This window comes from Olea europaea, unplaced genomic scaffold (genome assembly GCF_002742605.1).
Source record: "Olea europaea var. sylvestris unplaced genomic scaffold, O_europaea_v1 scaffold2709, whole genome shotgun sequence".
NCBI lineage: Eukaryota > Viridiplantae > Streptophyta > Magnoliopsida > Lamiales > Oleaceae > Olea > Olea europaea.
The window spans coordinates 86,237-97,896 of record NW_019245496.1 but is presented as its reverse complement, the minus strand read 5'-3'; positions in this window follow the sequence as shown (position 1 = coordinate 97,896).

The window sequence follows — 11,660 nt, the reverse complement described above, 5'->3', positions numbered from 1 at the left end:
ATTATTTTTTTGGCACTGTAGGGTGTGCCTCTTTCACCCTTATAGAATCAGCATGGGTGTCATTTTTTTTTTAAGAAACTGAAGTTTTCTTTGGTTGTGGAATTCTCTTAACCACGGTTGGTGCTGTTCTTAAAACTGGAAAGAAATTTCTTGATATTGTAGGTCTTGATCACCTACAGTTTTGGTGTTGATCTTCGTTTACAAAATAAATGAAGCCTATTGTGTTTTGTAAATGCTGCAGTATAGTGATAACCTTTGAGTTTATTGTAAGCAATAAGCTAACCTTTTTCTTGGTGAAATTCACAGGTGCCTCTTGTCTGTTTTGTGGTACCTGCAGTCTACAGACATTGAATTTGTGATTAATCAAATTTTTGTATTGTATTGTTGGTACATTTAGTTATTGAAGTATTATTTTGGTAATAAAATCATTTTTCAAAACTAGGGTTTCACAGAACCTCCTCTACCTCTGTCTAGGATTCCCTGAGAAAACCCTAGAAACTTTGGGAATTAGGGCTTCGGTTCAAGAAACCTGTAATCTACAAAACTGGTTTTTTTTTTAATTCTCTCTGTGTGTGGATAATAAAACCAAAAATTATATTTCCATAGACAAATTCTTGTACATTCTGTGTGAACTGTACTAATACCTAAATTGATTTTCTCAGGTATTGAACTGACTAAGAATAATTGCTTCAAAGGTACATATATAGCATTTACAATTTTTGGTAGCTTACTGTGTGTAAGTTTATGTGATTAAATTCATTGCATGCTTAGTGATCTGTACATTGAATGTGTCTTAATTTGGTTGATATACTTCTGTACATATCACACTTAAGCACAATCTTACATAATCTGAAATTGGAATAATAAGACAGTGATCTTTGTGACATACTGTTGACTGAATTAATAATGTGATATATCTGTTTTATCATACTTGTGAACAATTTCACACTATAGCACACCATGAACTCTAAGGTAAATGTCCAAATTTGGGATGACAAATGAGACTTTAGTTTCTGGAGTCAGAAAATAAAAGCACTCATGTTACAGTTAAAATGTGCTAAGGCTATTGATAAATCTTTGCCAGAAACCTTATCTGAAGCTAGGAAAACTAAATAAGATGAACTAGCTTGGAGCACTTTGTTTCTGCACTTATCTGATACTGTGATTAGGAAAGTAGGATAAACTAAAACTGCTGTAGAATTGTGGACTGTATTGGAAAAACACTACCTCACTAAGACTGTACCAAATAAATGTTTTCTTTGGAGACATTTTTTTAGTTTTAAGTTTGATCCTAATCTTGATACGGGAAATAATATGAATAGGTTTAATAGGATCACATAAGATTTAGCAAACTGTGATGAGAAATTTTTTGATGAACAGAAGGTAGTTGGCCTACTTAATGCTCTAGTAGATAAATATAGAGACATAAGAAATGCTCTAAAGTATGGTAGGAGTGATCTCAGTGTTGAAATAATTCACAGTTCCCTTCTGAATAAAGAACTTGAATTAAAATCTGAACTCAAAGAAGTGTTCCATATTGAGGGTGTGTCATCAAATCAAAAAACTCATGCTAAAGGAGTAAGTAACTTCAGTCATTCCAATTTTAACAATAATAAAAATTTTAACAAAAGGCAATGGAATAGCACCAAAGGAAAAGGCAAGAAACCAATTAAAGGAAAAGCAAACAGCAATAGTAACAGAAAATATTTTTACTGTGGAAAAACAGGCCACTTTATTAAAAATTGTTTTAAAAAGGCAAATGACCAAAAGAATGGGTCTAACACTGAAAATGCTTCTTTAACAGCTGCTGCTAATTATAAAGAAGTAGGAGCAAACATTGGAGTTGCCTATGTGTCTCTATCTAAAAATACTGATCACGACTGGGTCCTGGATTCGGGTTGTTCCTTTCATATGATACCAAATATTGGCTGCATTTCAGACTTTTGTAGTCTAGATGGAAGATTTGTAAAACTTGGGAATGATGAGTCATGCCAAATGAAAGGAATTGGAAATGTGCTGTTGAAATTTAAAAATGGTCATCACATGTTGCTAAAACATACAATATATGTACCAGCACTTAAAAGAAATCTAATATCCCTAGGAGTTCTTGATGATGAAAATTACCAAGTTAGTATTAAAAATGGCTTTACAAATATAACTAGAAATCAAGAACTTATTATCAGTTCACCTAAGCTTAATGGAATTTATGTAATAGGTGTTTGAATAATTCCACCTAAAAATTCTTTGAATTCTGTCACACACCCCGATAAATCAAAATTGTGGCATAAAAGACTTGGCTACTTGAGTGAAAAAGGCTTAAAAACACTATTATATCAAGAGGTTGGGAAAGATAGTGTTCAAAAATTGACTTTTTGTGAACACTGTATCATGGAAAAACAAGTTAGACTGCCTTTTAAGGTAGGGTTGCACAAATCCCAAGATATTCTTGAATACATACATTTTGATTTATGGGGACCTGCACCTATTCCTACTATATCTTGTTACAGATATTATCTTCTTACAACTGATGATTATTCAAGAAAAACATGGCTTTTCTTACTAAAATCTAAATTTGATACTTTTACAATTTTCAAAGAATGGAATGTACTAATTGAAAATCAGACTGGTAAAAAGATAAAAGTTTTAAGAACTGACAATGGGCTTGAATTTTGCAATACCGAATTTGATCAATATTGCAGAAAACAAGGGATAATGAGACATAAAACTATGAGCTATACCCCACAACAAAATGGGGTTGTCGAGAAGTTAAATAGAACAATTCTTGAAAGGACCAAATGTATGTTAATCTATTCTCGCCTTCCAAAATTCTTCTGGTATGAGGCTGTAAAAACAGCCTGTTATCTTATCAATAGATGTCCTTCTAGCTCTCTAAATAACAGAATTCCTGAACAAATATGGTCTGGTTCAATGTCAGACTATTCTCACCTAAGAACCTTTGGATGTGTAGCATATGCACATCATACCCAGTCAAAACTGGACCCTAGATCATTGAAGGGTGTGTTCTTAGGATATGGAGAAGGTGTTAAAAGCTATAGACTGTGGTTAAGAGATGTAAGGGGTTATAAGGTGATAACAAGCAGATCCGTTCTCTTTAATGAATATGATTTCCCTTGTCTTAGTGACAAATCTGATGAAAAATTGGGAAAAGATGACTTTATTATCACATAAATTAATTTTGATAGCCAAAATACTGATGACCAGGCTCATTTGAGGTGGAGCCACATCACGTAGAACCACAGAATGTCTCTGATGTTGAAATATTAGAAGATGAACAACATCTGGAGCCTGCACATGACCTGCAAGGCTACCAGCTTGTTAAAGACAGAGAAAGGAGGCAAATAAGACTTCCTTCAAGGTATTAGTATGCTGATTTTGCATCTGATCAGACTGAATCTGATCTGTTTGACATAGAATCTGCCTCTTATGAAGAGGCTATTTCTTCCAAAGAATCCCTAAGTGGATTGCTGCAATGGAAGATGAAATGAACTCACTCTTTAAAAATGAAACTTGGACTTTAGTTGAAAAACCAAAATATTGTAAATTAATTGACTGCAAATGGGTTTATAAGATTAAAGAGGTTGAGACTAAGGCTGGTGATAAAAGATATAAGGCAAGACTTGTAGCTAAAGGTTTTAATCAAAGCGAAGGGATAGATTACACTGAAGTATTTTCACCGGTTGTTAAATATACATCCATTAGAGTCCTACTTGCTATAGTGACACAATTTGACTTAGAGTTAGAACAACTTGATGTGAAAACTACCTTCTTGTATGGTTCATTAGATGAAACCATACATATGACTCAATCAAGAGGTTTTGAAGTGGAAGAAAAGGGAAACTTAGTGTGCCTCTTAAAGAAATCCTTGTATAGCCTAAAACAGGCCCCTAGGCAGTTGTATAAAAGATTTGACTCTTTTATACAAGGTTTGAACTTCAAGAAATCAGAATATGATCCCTACTTCTATTATAAGAAAGAAGGTGAATCTGATTTTTTCTATTTGCTTTTGTATGTTGATGATATGCTCCTTGTTGGTCATAATTCTGATGCACTTAACTCAATTAAAGAAAATTTGAAATCTGAATTTGAAATAAAAGATTTAGGACCAGCTAGAAAGATTTTGGGCATGGAAATAAAAAGAGATAGAATAAATAGAAAGTTGTTTCTAACACAAAAATCTTGTGTTGATAAAGTTGTTAAAAGGTTTTTCCTTCATGAATCTAAGCCTGTTAGCTTGCCTTTATCTCCTGGAATGAAATTATCTGTTGATCAATCGCCTAAAACTAAAGAAGAACATAAAAGAATGTTGAATGTTCCGTATTCTAATGTTGTTGGATCTATAATATATGTTATGGTTTGCTATAGACCTGATATTGCTTATGTTGTGAGTGTGTTAAGTAGATTTATGAGCAACCCAGGTGAAATACATTGGCAATGCATGAAAAATCTGATTAAACATTTGAAAGGAACCAGTAACTTAGGTTTAATATTCAAAACTAATAAAAATGGACTTAGACTTAAGAGTTATGTACATTCAGATTCTGCTGGTAACCAGGACAATAGGAAGTCTACAACAGCATATTTTTATGTTATAAATGATACATGCATTAGCTGGAAATCCCAGCTTCAAAAATTGGTTGCATGTCTTCAACCGAAGCTGAATACATTGTTGTAACTGAAGCAATTAAAGAGGGATTATGGTTGAAGGATTTACTTAGTAAATTAGGACTTATAGAAAATCAGGTGGAGCTGTGTTCAAACAATCAAAGTGCTATTTTTCTAAGTAAAAATCCTATTTTGCATGATAGATCCAAGTATATAGATGTAAAGTTTCATTTTATTAGAGATATCATTGATAGGGGTGATATTAGATTGATCAAAATACCTACTAAGATAAATCCAGCAGGTGCCGGAACTAAGGTAATCCCTATTAGTAAGTTTGTTGATTCTTTAAGATTAATCAATCTGGAAGAAGACTGACTTTTATTATTTTGTTTTTAACAGGTAATAAGAGCAAATGAAATGGAGGTATAAGTTTTTGAATCCACAATTAAAGTAGGCACAAAAACAGCAAAGGTGGAGAATGTAAAAGTGGGTTGCTATTTGTGTGGAAGTCCAGCCCAAATTTAAAGACTCGGCCCACACCCGGTTTAATGACCCAGGAAGCAGAAGAATCTCGAAGGTGAAATAGATTTAACAAAAACGCGTTTTCAGTTTATAAATAACAACTTATATCAGATCTCGACGCGTGGCTAAATAGAGGTCGTTGGATCAAAGTGGGGCTTCTCTCTAATACAAGGGGGTCTAGGGTTTGGGGGCTTCTCTCTTGTGCAGCTTCTATATTTTTTCATGTTATTCTCTCTATAATTTTTAGATTCTCTCTTAAATCTTTGTGTAGATTTCTGTTGAGGGAGTAAAATCTTATGAACTCTTGTGTGAGTTCAACTCGGTGTTGAGGAATTTTTGTAGTTGTTGTGGTTGGAATTGTGTGTTCTGGTTGTAATCGAAGTTTGCTGTATTTGGCTGGTGATTTTAGTGGATTCGAGCTTATTCCTTCATGGATGCTCAACGGGGATAAGGCGATCTGATAAATCGCTGAACCTCGAGGTTTCGGCCAAAAATCACTTGCATTCTTTTACTGTTTTGTTCAGATCTACAAATCTTGATTTTTAGTCTTGCAATTTTCGATGATTTAGAAACGTTCCTAGGTTCCTACAATGCCAAATTAGCAAAATTAGGAGTTAAAACTTAAGGGTTTTACTCATTCATATTAGAAATGTGACTTTAGTTTCGATCAAATTTCTAGACTAAAATTAATATATTTAATGTTTAACAACGATTTTGATTGATTCTGCGTAATAAATAACACTATTTGATAGCATTTCGGAGCTTAGTGGTGCCACTAAATTTAATATTAATTTTTTTTTTTTACCCAGTTACCGTCTTTTTAATAGTTAAAAACTTAAGCATTTATTACCGTAAAAAACAATTTTAATTTAGCATAATTAATCACAATTTTATTAATCGTTTACGTAATTAACTCAAAAAAAGTAAAAAGATAGTCATATAGAGTTTAAAAAATCATTGATTTAGTGACTAAGTGATTACTGTATCATTGTTAATGAAATTTAAATGCATGTTTATGTATTTTTAGGGATCAACCAATGTGACAGTTACTCAATAATCATTTAAATTCTAGAAGAATATCATTAATTTTGAATTAAAAACAATTAAATATAAGAAAGGTTGCACCATTAACCTATGCTACTCGCTCTAGTACCAAGTTGATCCTAACTTTTAAAATGAATAGATACTGAACTTTCCAATATTGTTGTGTTTAGGAAATCACAACATTGGTTCCAAATTAAAGGTTTAACTCCAATTTTAAGGGTCCTCCATTGTCCTGCTCCTGAAATATCGCGAGAGAGGTTAATCGTGGGATATACCCCATTAGGTTAGTAAACAAGAGCAATCTGTACACTGGTACCCACACAAAGTCTCAATTCATGTTTTAGGAATCGAACTCTCACACTACGACTGCTAGCAAGACTGAGTACACATCACCCTTATTATTTGCACCACTTGAATATGCCTCGAAAGTAGGTTCCAAATTATTACTTATGTTTAGGGTTAAGGGGTAGTTATTTTATTGTATTTAAATGAACCATCATTTGTAAAGATGTTAGCATTGACTAATTGATTTGACGAAGAACATTAAACTTTTTAAAAGTGGTTATTTTTAAATTATTTTTTTATTACAATCAATTTTAGCCCGTATTTGACCCCCATTAAATTTCGTTACATTATATTTTATTTTTCTCTCACATATTTTCAACAACACAATTTTTTATAAAATAATATTACACGTAAATCGAAAAAAAATTATTCTTTTTCAAACCACTCATTTTTTAAAAAAAAATAATATTCCACCCATGAAATGAAAATGGGGACCAAACTGGGGCAATCTAAGTTTTATATATATACTAGTTCCTGGCCATGCAATGCATGGCTTGAATTTTGTTTAAGGTGATATTAGTGTGGTGATTTATATTAGTATTGAATTTTTATTGTAATTCACTATTTTTAGCTTGTTTCATTTACAATGCTCTAATAAAGATTTTCATGTAGAATTTTTTTTAGCTGTTTAGATGGAAAATAGTAGCTATACTTTTCATAGGCAAATTCGCAGTAATAATTTTGTTTTGTGCGTGAAATAGGTTTTTTAAGTGTATATGAAAACTTGGTTATTATTATTTTCTACAAATTATGTGAAACGTTTGTGCTGTAATTATTCTCAAAGTTTATAACATTTTCCAATGAGTAGCAAAAATAAGTGCAGCAGCATATCTGTTCATAAATATATTAGAAAGTTATATTTAAGGTATAAAATGAGAAGTATAAATATGGATTTGCTTTTATTTGTCCTAAATGAGTTGATAAGAAGTATTTCTCTACGATTTCATTTGCAGTAGTTAATAAATAAATTATACTATTATAGATTATTTAATTTAATCTTATAAACATATAGACTGCTAAAGAAATTACTATGAGGGTTGATAAAAATTCTATAAAAATTCATATGATCAATTTTTTCAGTCGTTTTATTGAATAATGATAATACATTTAACGAATATATAAATTATTTGCATAATGATTGTATTTAAAACACGTTGAATTAAACTTGTATAGAAAGAAAATTGAAATACAAATGAAATTATAATGATCACTTTCAAAAGTTGAATTAAGCTTGTAGAGAAAGAAAATTGAAATACAAATGAGATTATAATGATCACTTTCAAAAGTTAATAGCGTTATTACAAAAGGAAGAAAATGAAACATTGATAAGAAATTGTTAAAACGGCAATTCTTTGATATACTTTATATTTGAATACATGATACTTACATGATGGGTGATGAAAATCTTTTTCTTCTTGGTTTCAACATCAATCATGATAGGGCATACCTATTAAAGCAAGAGAAAAGCTATTAGCAGAAGTAGAAAAAAACAAGACTAAAGTATATGTAGAAAAAATTGAGATTGAATTAATTAATGAATATAGACATTTATTTTGGTAATGCTTTTACCTTATTATAACTTTTGCTTTACATGATGGGGACATTATTAAAAAAAAAAAAAAAGTTACCTTCTTTGTTATAGTTATGATAAATATGGACGGAAAAAATATTCATTTTGACAGATATCTGTGACAATTTTTCGTCTGTATAAAAGTATTTTCTCAGTTGAAACTGCTTCTAATGGATATCCGAAAATGAAGCATTCAATGTATTTGAGAAGAAGAACTCCAGAGTTTGGCCTACAGAAAAAATAGTTTGAAGTTATTTTATAGTAATGCTATAAATGTAAAATAAAATTGAATAGAAAAATAAATATTAAAGTAAATTGTTGAGATACTTACCCATTATTTTGACAAGGTAGATACGGTATGATTTCCAATTTCATACGTTTATTTCTATGTTTTCGTAAATTTGGCTTCCCGAAGAAAATGTCAGTAGCTATTAATAATGATTGTACTACATCCAAAATTAGGGCTGCACGTAACTTGATTGCATCTGGTGTATGAATGTTGTGGCTGCAATCATATACTTGAAATTTCCACTTTTCAAAATCAACAAGAAAAATAAACCAACTTTTGCCTAGATATGCGACTGGAATCAATAAATAGTTGTATGTTATCCAGGGTCGAGCAAATGTAGGTAATTCTCCTTTTGTGTATTGCTCTAATGCCTGGAAATTATTCACAGAAGCAGTTGCTCCTTGTTTGATCGTTGTGTACCAATGAACACATTCATTCTCGAATCGAAAGTCCATGATTGCATATTCTTTGGAAACTGGGGAAGATGTATCATGAATAAGTCTTCGCAACAGCTTTAATTCTATATCAATATGCTAGTAAAAAAAATTTAAATTAGCTATATTAATAACGAAGTAAAATTAATTAAGATTGCTAAAGTTGACTTACCACAATATTTATATCTTTAATTTGATTTATTATATTTATCAGCGAATGTCTTGCGTATTGATTGCCGATTTCATCTTTCCAGTATGCACTATATAAGAAAAAATGAAATTGTTATTAAATAAGTAAAATACAAAATAGAATATTTAAGTTAACGAAGTTAAATTTAATATCTTACTCTGATGGATTTTCTGATATCCATTCTCTAATGTTTTTGTATTTGTCGATGTTATAATCTTCTAAAGTATTCGTTGCCGTTGATGATGGAGATTGTGTCTCTTTTTGCTTACCTTTTTTTTCTTTTGTTGATCTTTCGACGTCTTCTGCATGTTCAGATGTTGAAGGCATTTCAAATTCATTTTGATTTGTTAGAGGGGGCAAATCATGTTGTACAGAGACTACAATTGATTCCATATGTGATTTCCAGTTGGTTAACTGATTCTGCATATTTCGATTTTGTTCATAAATGTAAGACTTCATTAAACCCAAACTGATATCCACATAAGAATGCATGTCAGATTGTATGCCCTAAAAATGTTCCTGTTGATTTTTTCGCTGCACTTCAAAAAATTATTTTTGATTGTCAAGAAGTGTCTGACAGAGAGTTTGTTGATTTTCAAGAATCGTATGATACTGAGCTTCTTGCTTTGTTGCTTCTTGAATCATCTATGTTTTCAAGCTGTCGTAGAAACCAAAGACATCTTGTCTGTGTACATTGAATATCTGTTCCATATCTTGTTTAGTTACATAGTCTGAAGTACCAGAAGAAGTAGATTCAATTCTATTTGAACTGTGTACAGTTGTTTCTTGTGGATGTATGTTATATGCTCGAGTTTGTTCTATTTTATTTTCCAATTCACCATTGACAATGCTGTCTAGTGTACAATGTTGGTTGTCAATTGGCAGTGAAAGAGTTGTATACCAGAATGTTTCCAATTCTGCTTTAATAGGATTTAACGTTGCAATTACTGTAATCTATAATTGTAATATTGTAATAAAATATCAGACGTACTCTCTAAAATTTATTTATAAAGAATAAAACATATATTTAATTGTATACTGAAATGAACATACCTCTTTAGTAGCTAAAAATTCTTTAATAACATTTTCCGCTAATACCATTTGAGGCCGCCATTTATGCATTCGTGGACATTTTAAACTTGTACGGATACAGTGACCAAATTGTCGTCCAATTTTAGGAAAAGCTTCGTATATCCAATTCTGAAATATAAGTAAAAAGGAATATTAACGTTTTTACATGATTAAATTATATCGAATAGGGAATAAATGTAAGAAAAATACCTGGAATACAAGTAAATAACCATGCAATGAATATTTACATTCTGCTTGGTTATTTTGTTGCATTCTTCGTATTCTTTCAAGCTGTGATTCTTGTAATGAATGTAATAGAACAAAATATGCCTTACGTCCCCATGGATACATAAGAAATTCATCAAACTGTTCAACCATTCCAAAAGTTCTGTAATCGATGTGTCTTCCAATTGGTTTTAAAACACATTCGACAAACATAACTAATCCCAACTTAAATTTATCTTCTCGATCTTCACATATATGAAATACTTCAGAAAGTCTTATCATAGTTATTCGTTTTGAACCATCGAAGTAATCATCTCTAAGTCGAGTATTACTAACATTTAGATCAACAGTAGGTTCATGACATGGCAATCCAGTTATGAGACAAAATTCTTGTAGGCCAAAACGAGCTACACGATCGTCTAGTTGTACCCAAACTTCGTTATTTTTACCACAGTTTATAAGTCTCATTATGAACTCATGTGTTAACTTGCTGCTAAATTTGTCGTTTTGCTTCTTATTCATATTTCCACAAATGAATCCATGGAATGGACTGCACAATAAAGAGGCTTGCTCATCTGCATTTATAAGTTCTACAAAATCTTTAAAATATTGATGATTTGCAAATTGAGTAATTGTAGCAGAGAACCATTGATTTGGAGATAATATGTATTCTAGTGATATCTGCAAAAAGTAATAAAAAAATTGTTTAGTACTCAACAAATTTAATAAAAAAACTGTTTAGTAGTCAACAAATTTATTCATATACTAATTTAACATAATTTTTTAGAAATTGGCTAATTTTGTTCATGATGATGAATAACATTTTAGAAACTGCAACTTCATGAAAAAAAAAATTTAGTATTATATCTATACTATTTGAACCATTGTGTTTTGTGTTTGATGTGAAACTGTATATATATATTGTGATGGAAAGGATAATTGGTTACAATTGTATGAAACTTTATGATATTTTTACAGTTTCATATTAGAAATATAATAGTACAATATATAAATCGAAACAACATAATTTGAACTATGATTGATATGTAGTTTGAATAAATAAAATTTGTTAACTTTAATATTTATGCAATATATTTAAAGAAAAAATTATACAAAAGATAAAATAAATCAAATGATAGTTAATAACTATATGTGTATAAAACATAGAAAAACAAAAATTTTGATTAAGTTCATTATGTTCACCTTTAGATAAAATGAATTTATATGTATAATTTAAATAAATAAAAATGAAGATATGTATGTTTGTGAAAGGGTTTTTAATTAAAAAAATAATGGTATAATGTAATTGAGAATCATAGTAATTAAAAAATTAATTAATTAAAAGAA